This window comes from Ricinus communis, chromosome 2 (assembly GCF_019578655.1).
Source record: "Ricinus communis isolate WT05 ecotype wild-type chromosome 2, ASM1957865v1, whole genome shotgun sequence".
Taxonomy (NCBI): Eukaryota; Viridiplantae; Streptophyta; class Magnoliopsida; order Malpighiales; family Euphorbiaceae; genus Ricinus; species Ricinus communis.
Window position 1 is genome coordinate 13071687 of NC_063257.1, and position 10538 is coordinate 13082224.

General features: G+C 30.0%; 1 long non-coding RNA gene and 2 other non-coding genes across 3 annotated transcripts; all 3 read left to right on the forward strand.

The window, feature by feature from the left end:
- The first annotated feature begins 1496 nt into the window (after positions 1-1496).
- On the forward strand, positions 1497-6751 carry LOC8282015. Its single transcript, XR_007214895.1, has 5 exons — positions 1497-1859; positions 2013-4308; positions 4406-4473; positions 5605-5827; positions 6148-6751. It is a non-coding gene; the product is annotated as an uncharacterized LOC8282015 (long non-coding RNA).
- LOC112535579 lies at positions 2397-2477 on the forward strand. Its single transcript, XR_003079675.2, has one exon. It is a non-coding gene; the product is annotated as a small nucleolar RNA SNORD34 (small nucleolar RNA).
- On the forward strand, positions 2731-2811 carry LOC112535580. Its single transcript, XR_003079676.1, has one exon. It is a non-coding gene; the product is annotated as a small nucleolar RNA SNORD34 (small nucleolar RNA).
- Positions 6752-10538: the final 3787 nt, after the last annotated feature.

The following is a 10538-nucleotide window of genomic DNA, read 5'->3' on the forward strand; positions in this document are numbered from 1 at the left end:
TCTTCTTCTTTCAGCTCTCATAGTTCGTTCAAATTTTGAATTATGTGAAAATAATAAATAATATAAAAATATATTTTTAATGATAGAATATGCAATAAAAAGAAAGTTTAAGTTAATAGTTTATCTAGATTTTGATGTTAATCAGACTGCGATATAATTTTTTTTTCTTGTGGATAACTGATCCACGTTTACCAATTCTTGATTAGTTGATGTCCTAATAGTTGATGACTGTCGTTGAATATCTTTGATTATTTCGATGTTCTTGCAACGCTTAGTATCTATAAATAACTTTCTTTTATGTCTACATATTTTTGCGTTTTCATTCAGAGTCATAATAAAACTTTTTATTTTTAAAAATAAAATATAAAAACATAAACATAATATAAAACACAAAATAAAACTTGAAAATTAATTAATATAATAAATTTTATACACAGTTCTCCAGCAACGACACAAAAAATATGATGTGTCAAACTTAATATTCACAAGAGTACGAATCATTCTTATAGTAAAACAGTAAATTCGCCTTGAAATTAATCTCTCAATGAACTATGAGGTCACTTATTATATAGACTAATTATCAACATAAAAACACTAGAAATAAATCTAAATACTCTAAATCAATATTTTGAGAGAATATGAAGCTCATAAAATAAATAAAATAAACTAATAAAATAGATATACATGATACGATTTAAATAAACTATATGATAAAAATAGTATTTAGTATAACTAATTACTTAGTAAAACCTCTGTTTTAACCTTAAGTATAGATCTAATGAATGAGACAGTAATGTTCCTTTTTCTTTAATTACTTAAGCTAATGATGCAACTAAAGTTTTTTATACCAACATAGATCGAAGCAAAGATGATGTCTCTAATACATTGAATCTAAATATTTTTGTAATAGTTATTATTACTAAAGTAATATAATGGTTAACCAGTAAAAATAATTAAAACTAATAAAGACACGATGATAAAGAAACCATTCATTAAATAAAAAGTTAACAAGGTTTGTACAAAGTTATAAAGGCTAAACTAAATACTAAAGAAATTTAACTTAACATATTTAATTATAAGGTTTTTTTAGTAAATTTATCCGTCGTCTTCCTTCTTTGCACTTTTACATATGTATGATTATGATATGATACGATACGGACCTATCAATTTTTAAAAAATATATAAAAGGAAAAAAAGAATTCTCTTAAATTTCTCTTAGAGACTAATCAATATAGAGATCTAATTTTAATGTTTTAATAAAAATTTAATCGTAAAAATTTATTTTTATAATTAATTTAATCTAAAAGATATAGGTTTCCTTCAATATTATTATTTTTATTGAATAGAAATTAACATAAATTAGCGTATAATTGACTTTATAAATGTTAATTTCTTTAATTATGAGAAAATAATTTCTGAAAAGGATGTGTTTAGATAATTTGGGCCCATTATCGATATTTGCACTATGTGGCCTAATCCCTACAAATAGCCCAAAATTGAAAGAGCAAAAACTGAACCCTAGCACAAGTAAGCAAAACCCTCGCAACTCTCTGTTTTAGCAAAGATAGCGCTGCCGCAGTTTATAACGCTGCCGCAGCTAAACTGAACCCTCGCAACTCTCTGTTGACATAATATTCTATTTATGCATATTTATATCCTCAGCAGCATTTAATATGTGATATCTTGATGTGATATTTTAGGTAGAAGCCAGTATTTTGAATGAAGAGAAGGTGGATGCTGGAGAAGATTTGGATGGTAAGAATTTGCATTATAGATCAGAATGCATCGGCAACCGGACCATGTCATGGCCTTCTTTCTGGCTGAGAGGGAACAAGTGGATCACTTGATGGACAGCAAAGGTTAGTTGTGAAGGGCAGATTTACTCCTAAAAGTCTTGGGGGGATTTTACATCGTTATATCAGCAAGTACCTCTTCCTTTTCAACTGATTTACTTCATAATAAAAATTGTATAGGTGGATGATTGCTGAGCATTTTCTTTTTCTACTTTTCAGATGAGTATGTCATTTGCCTTAGTTGTAAAAGTCCAGACATTATACTGTTGAAGGAGAACCATCTCTTTTATCTTCAATTCGAGAAGGTGACAGTGCATAAATTCCTAAATCTTTCTCATTTCTTCTTTTGCAATATGCATTATAGCATTCTTGCTTCATAAATAGCAGTCTTGAATAAGGCTTGAGATATTGTGATATAATAACCACGTTTTTTTTACTGTTCTTTACATTTAGGGTATTGTACTGACCATGAAGTAAAAGATTCTTTGATGATTTAATGACATTGATTTTATGCAATGTAAAAAAATTAAATAGAGAAAAAACATCTTTCCATAGTCCGATTCTTCTAGATAATTTCTAGATGACCATTTGTAAGTATGGTAATGCGGCCAATGATGAGTAATGATTTGCCTACATTGTCAGATTGTCTAATTCATGACTGAGACATATACCTCTGAGGCCTTATCAGTACCTTTATTCTAATTTTGTGATGTTGATTTACAAAGTGTTGTACGGCAACTGTTGCAATTTCTGCTGTTATTGCCATGAATCTCTAGCTGAATTTAGGGTATTGTACTGACCATGAAGTAAAAGATTCTTTGATGATTTAATGACATTGATTTTATGCAATGTAAAAAAATTAAATAGAAAAAAAAACATCTTTCCATAGTCCGATTCTTCTAGATAATTTCTAGATGACCATTTGCAAGTATGGTAATGCGGCCAATGATGAGTAATGATTTGCCTACATTGTCAGATTGTCTAATTCATGACTGAGACGTATACCTCTGAGGCCTTATTAGTGCCTGTATTCTAATTTTGTGATGTTGATTTACAAAGTGTTGTATGGCAACTGTTGCAACTTCTGCTGTTATTGCCATGAATCTCTAGCTGAATTCATCACTTGCCCAATCTTATCTTGAGGCCAAGAATGATTTTTAATGATTCTGTAAATTGTCAGTTGTCTTATCCCATGTCAGTTATGTTGAGTAGTTTTGGGGCTGCCTTAGTGAAGATTGATGAAAGTTGGGTCCCAGTAGAAGCTTGTCAGCAATTTCATACATTTGCCAGAATTTGCATCATAACATTCACCTTGATGTAAAAATAGAAATTGGCATTTGCTGAGCTGCCTTGTTTAATTTCGTGTGGTATCATTTTGCTAGTCTTTTCTGATCTTGTTTTATCGGTTGTGTGGTTCTGGACGATCTTCTAGAGCTATGTTGCTATGCTAGCGGTATAAAATGTGTTGGTATATGAGGCTTCTAAAGCTGAGATGTGCTGCTGAAAATTATGGGACATGTTCTGCAGCCTCTACCTTAAATTTTACTCCTGATGTTTATTCTATTCCGCAAGTCCTGAGCTATGGTTCTGTTAATCCTGTTTCAGATAAAGCAGTATTGGTTTCGGTTGATTGATCATCATTTCAACTTGGGCTCCCAGTAGAATTAGTTGATTGTTTGCCCAATCTGTCTCTGTATCTCAGGTTGTGCATGGACATGGTTTAACTAAACGATTTTCTGTCAGGTTAATTAAGTTGTGATTGCTTTTTATACGAGAGCTATGAAATAGAAGATTATAGGTTTGATTTCAGCTATAATTTTTGGGGCAAAAGGTCAAAGAGGCCCTTTATACAATTTGGGGAAAGACAATTAAGCCCCAATGCTTCATTTTGTCTCAATTTGGCCTTTTACTTTTTGAAAAAGTCCAATTAAATCTAAATTGACAACGTCTTATTATTGTTGGTGTCTATTATTTTTTTTATTTTAATGATAAAATGGCATTTAGCACTATATATTATTTAATTTCTATCGCTAAAATAATAATAATATGACACATTAATAAATGAAATAAAAATTAATACCTATTCTCACTTTTTCTTTCACCTCTCCACTTTTCTGCCATCCAAATAAACTCAAATTCAACAAGAATAAACCAACCAATTCCACCTCATAATTCTCGACACCCAAGTCCAAAGCAGTTTATTTAAACTTGTCCTCTGAAGCATACTTTGGCTTATATTTCTTGATATCATCATTTATTGATTTATAAATTATTATATATCCAAAGCATATACTCCAGATGATAATCCCAAGTTCTAGGTGTATCATTTCTAGTAAATCTTTTGCTATTTATGTTTATATATGCATTTCTAGTCCATCTCTCATTATTTTATCACAATTTTCTTGGTTATTCTGATCAAGAATGGAAAATTTTAGATTGAAGTTGCTCTTATTTTCTATGGGAATTGTTCTTCTTCTCTGTTGTACTGAAGCCCAAAATAATACATATATATATGGTATGGTATTTTTTTCTTTTTACCTTTCTATATATATATTTATTTATTTCGTTGTAACAATTATTCTTTTTCTCTTTATATTTTATGTTCTGGTCAGACCCGCTAAAGAATGTGAATCTGAGTCCATTTTGGCAGTGGTTAAGTGCCTGGCAATGCATGCAAAATGTAATGTATTTCTTTTTCTTCTTCTCTATTACTCTTTTTCTTCATTTAAAAGGAAAATTCCTCTTCTAATATTTAGGACTGAAGAAAAATCCTTTTCAATGTTATTATAAAAAGATGAATATATATATATATATATGGAAAACTCTATTTATTCTGGTGTGGATGGCATGCAGACCTATATTTCTTGGTTTTAATAGGACTTCTTACGAGCGTTGTTTCTATCTACTGTTATCTAAAAATAACCAAATTATTAATGACCGGACGAAACCAAGAAATAACCCCTCACGTGCGAAATTATAGAAGATCCCCTTTAAGATCAAACAATTCCATCGAATTGAGTATGATTGTATGTGTGATAGTATCTACTATACCAGGAATATCAATGAACCTAATTATTGAAATTGCTCAAGATACCCTTTTTTAGCTTCTATTTCTTAGTTCAAGATCCCGCTTACTAACTAGAATCAAAGAATTAGTAGACCTGTTCCGCCCAAAATGGAAATGGGTTAGGATTATGAACTTATAATCTATAATTTGATAATCGAGTCGATTCCATGATATATATATATATATATATATATATATATATATATATATATATATAAATTAATTTATTGATTTGCAAAAGTAAAACTATAGAAGCATCGATTTTAAAATAAAAAATCTGTGGAGAATAATACCACGAATTGGACATTCCTTATTTCTTTTGATTCCAACAGAAAGAATGAAAGAGAATCTTTAATTTCAAGGGCTTTAATTATATTAACCAATTTCTTCTATACAAATATGAAAATATCTTTAATTTATTGGCTACTGAGAAACAAAAAGCTATTCATCAACGAGATTTAAGCCACCTATTTTTTTTTAAAAAATGACTTCATATTACAACTAGATTAAACCGTAATAAAATTCAGATGGTATGATAATGATATAAAATAGATTGCGGAAATTTCAACATACTATAATGTTTCCCTTTTCCCACACGGTAAATTAGCATTAATTGGGATAATACTAAATAAATCTTGTTTTGCATCTTTTAATTTTTTTTATGCTAGGTTCTTAAAGCTTAGTCAATGTACTAGTTTTGCTAGTGAAATAATTTGTTTTTATTTGATGGGTGTGGTATCATAGTTTTCTAAAGCATGCACATCGCCTAATGACGTATTAACACTTGATGGAGTACTAAATGTAAGCACCGCTGAGATTGGAGACTACTGAAGCAAAGGGTGTGCAGACCATACAAAGAATGTGCTCACTTGTATCTCTTATGTAAAACGAGACTTTTGGTTCGCCAACGGGGCCTCCGTCCGGAACCTCACCGATTCCATTAATGACGGATGTGCCACCAATTCGAGTAAGTTCCAATGATAATATATAAATGTGTTCGGTACAATATAACTGAATAAACAATGGAGTAAAATTGTTTAGGTTATATTAATAGTGCTACCAAACATCGCTCTGAAAGTTTTAGTACAATACTAAAAGTAACTAAAAATATTAATTTTACAGTATAAATATTTTTTTCAAAAATATTATTTTTTAATTTTTTTTTCAAATTTATAGTATCCGAAAAACAAAGTAATCAAAATCGTAAATTTGAAAAAGAAAAAGTTAAGAAACTGTACTTTAATATTTTATGATATTTACAATATTTTTCTTTTTTTCTGGTTGCAGCTATTAATACAAAATTCAAAAGCAGCGCTACAAGGACACTTCAGAATTTGTTGGTTCCCTTGGTGGCATCTCTAGTAACAGCAAGTATTGTAATCATTTTCAATATATGAGATTTTTCCCTTTTTATGTTGTTGATGGAAAGAATCCAACAATAAAACTATAATTACTGCACCTTTTGTACTAAATAATTCATGTGCTATGTTCTTTCATGGATTCATTATGTAATTGCAATGCCACTACCTCCACTACTAATTTGACTAGTGTAAACGATTGTGCTGGCAATGTGACTGGTATAAATGGCTTGCGTTGGTATGAACGTTGGCAATGTAATGATGGTTAGTAGCAGTAATAGAGAAGAGACAGAGTTGAGTTATAGATTGATGGTGAGTAGCAGGTGCGGAGGGATGGTGATGAACTCAGGTGATGGCAAGTGATTGGGATAGGGATGAATGCTGGTGAAGATGATGAATGACGATTAAAGTGAATTGATAAATTTCGTTTAAGGTAATGTGTTACTTATTTAATTTCTTTTCCACTGTGTTTGGTTGAAATTAATCAAAGAATTTATTTTAATTATAAATAAATTCCTATGATTGATACGGTACATAGAAATTATAGAATTCATTTCAAATGGAATGAATTTTGTTTTTGGAACAATTCTATAATTCAATTTTGTTGTAAAATAATTAAAGAACAAGTATAAAGAAAATAAAAAGAGAAAAGAGAATAGAAAAGATAATAATTGTGTGTATCATTCCATTGATTGTAATACCTATTTATAGGTGTAAAGAGTTAGAAAGATATAATTCTATTTACACCACAAAAATCTATCCATAGACGTAATGATAGACATCCAATATAATCCAAACATTTTAATATTATCATAACACTCTCTCTTGGATGTCTATTATAATGAATATGCCTCATTAAAAGCTTACTAAGAAAAATTTTGTGGGAAAAAATCTTAGTGAAGAAAGAAGAGTACATTATTTATGTAGAAGCTTGCACCATAACACTGCCTCTTTAAAAGCCTTGCTAGAAAATTCCAATGGGACAAAACCTAAACTAAGGGAAAAGAGCGTCAGTGCAAAGAAATTTTCCTCTCATGAACACATTACTTCTAACAAAGATCTCTTAGTCAGCGCATGCCAATTTTGTTTACCAACTTCTCAAATGTTATTATAGAAAGTGTTTTTATAAATAAATCTACCAAACTATCAATACATCGAATTTGATGAACATATAAAACTTATTGCTTCTAAAGCTCATGTGTGAAAAAGAACTTTGACGAAATGCGTTTGGTTCTATTTCTTTTAATGCATCCTCCTTTGAGTTATGTAATAGAAGCAACATTATCTTCATATAGCACTGTTGGGCTTCCTTTATTAAATGGAAGATCACATGTTTCTCTGATATGTTGGATCACAGATCTCAACCATATGCATTCTCTACTAGCCTCATGTATTGCTAATATTTCAACATGATTAAATGATGTGGCAGTTAGATTTTGCTTAGTAAAATGCCAAGATATAACAATGCCACTATATGTAAACAAATAACTCGTTTGTGATCGAGCTTTATATGGATCAAAAAATATCCAGCATCTGTATATCCAATTAATTATGACTTCGAGTCTTGTGGATAAAATAAACCCATATATAATATACCACATAAATAATGGAATACTTGTTTCACACCATTCCAATGTCTTCCAGTTGGTGAGGAACTATATCTTGCTAATAAATTTACAGAAAATGCTAAATCAGGTCTTGTACAATTAGGAAGATACATTAATACTCTAATAACACTAAGATATGGTACTTCTGGACCAAAAATTTCTTCACCAATTTTCCGAGGACTAAAATTATCCTTTTTTTCACATTCATGAGTCTAACAATCATGGGAGAACTTATTGGATGAGATTTATCCATATTAAAATGTTTTAATATCTTTTCAATATAAGTTGACTGATGAATAAAAATTCCTCTAAAAAAATATTCGATTATGCAGAGCGAGATAAAATTTTATTCGTCCCAAATCTTTCATTTTAAATTCATATTTACATAAGTTAATATTTTTGTTAACTCTTCAGGAGTCCCAATGATGTTTAAATCATCAACATAAACTGCAATTATAGCAAAACCATAATTTGTTTTCTTAATGAAGACATATGGACAAATTGAATTGTTAGTATATCCTTCCTTCAAAAGATATTCACTAAGGCGGTTATACCATATTCATCCAGATTTTAATCCATACAAGGATATTTGCAGCTTAATTTAATACATTTTTTGAGGTTTTGAGTTATATGCCTCAAGCATTTTTAGTCCTTTATAAAATTTTATATAAATGTCATTATCAAGTGATCTACATAAATAAGTTGTAACGACATCCATAAGATGCATATGAAGTCCTAAACTTGTCAGGCTAATTAAAAATCTAAATGTAATTGCATCCATAACTGGAGAATAAGTTTCTTCATAATCAATGACAGATCTTTGCGAGAACTCTTGTGCTACAAGTCGTACTTTGTATCTCACAATTTATTTTTCTCATTGTGTGACCCATTTATAGCCTACTGACTTAATATCTTCATGTGCTAAAATAAGGATCCCAAAAAATTATCATTTTTCTAATGAGTTTAATTATACCTGAATTGCGTCTTTCCATTTAGGTTGATTATTTCTTTGTCGACATCCAATAATAGACTAGGTTGAATGTCTTCACTTTCTTTTGCAATATTAACTGCTATTGCATATGCAAATACATTATCGAGAATAATTTTTCTTTGGTTCCGTCTCTTTCCTGAAGTGACGTAATTGATTAATGTCTTGTTGTTTTCATCATCTTCAAGCACTTGAACCTCTTCTGGGGTTACTTATTCATCTATGTCTTTTATTATAGGCTCTTCAGGAACATCAATTTTGAAATTGCCTCTTGGTTTATTTTGTTTTCTTTTCTTTCTTGGATTCTTATCCTTGGAACCGGGTGCCCTACCACGCTTCTGGCGTGTCGTGGATTCATCTGCTATAATATTAACATATTGTCCTACTGAAACATCAATTCTAATTGGAGCATTTTCAGCTGGTATATGAGATTTAGTAACTCTTTTTGGATCATAAAATGCATCTGGCAATTGGTTTGCTATACTTTGCAAATGAATGATTCTTTAAACTTCTAATTCACATTGTTTTGAATAAGGATAAAGATGATTTAATTATGGCTCATTTCAAATAATTTGTTTCTCTAATTTCTTGTTTTCTCCTCCCAAATTAGGAAACAAAGCCTCATTAAAATGACAATCGTAGACACATCCCTCGCTAATGGCTTGAGATATTTAATTATAGATGGAGATTCATATCCAATGTATATTCTCAATCTGCTTGTGCGATGTGGGGGGGGTCAATTTGGATATAAACAACATATTCAAAAATTTCTCAAATGAAAAATATTTGGTTCTTGGCCAAAAATCAACTGTAATGGTGAAAATTTATGATAACTAGTTGGCCTAATGCGAATAATAGTTGCTGCATATAAAATTGCATGTCCCTAATCAATTACTGGGAGGCTTGTTTTCATAAACAATGGTCTCGCTATTAATTGGAGAGGTTTAATAAAAGATTCTACTAGACCATTTTAAGTATGAACATGAGCTACTGGATGTTCAACATTTATTCCAATTGACATACAATAATCATTAAAGGCCTTAGATATAAATTCACCAGCATTATCAAGACGAATTGTCTTAATAGCATATTTTGAAAATTATGCTCCTAATCAAATTATTTGAGCAAATAATCTAGCAAATGTCAGATTTCTAGTTGATAATAAATATATATGTGACCATCTTATTAATGCATCTATCAACACCATAAAGTATTTAAATGGTCCACATGGTGGATGAATTGGTTCACAAATATTACCTTGTATACGTTCTAGAGATCTAGATGATTCATTTTAAATTTTACTCGGTGAAGGCCTAATAATCAACTTTTTTGAGAGCAAGCCGAACATAAAAATTCATTAGATGGAAGAATCTTATGGTTCTTCAACGGATGACCATATGAGCTTTCAATAATTTTTTGCATCATTGTTGATCTAGGATGACCTAATCGATTATGCCAAATAAGAAAAATACTTGGATAGTAAACTTCTGGTTTACTACTACATTTGTTTCAATAATACATATGTGTAATATAAGCCAGAGGAGAAAGCATGTAATTTATGCAATACATATTTCTTTCTCATTATGAAAGTTGTAATATAGAGATATCTAATATTTTCCATATTTGTAGTCTCAATATGATATCCATTTCGATGAATATCTTTAAAGCTCAATGAATTTCTACAAGATTTTGGGGAGAATTATGCATTTTAATAAAGAAATATGT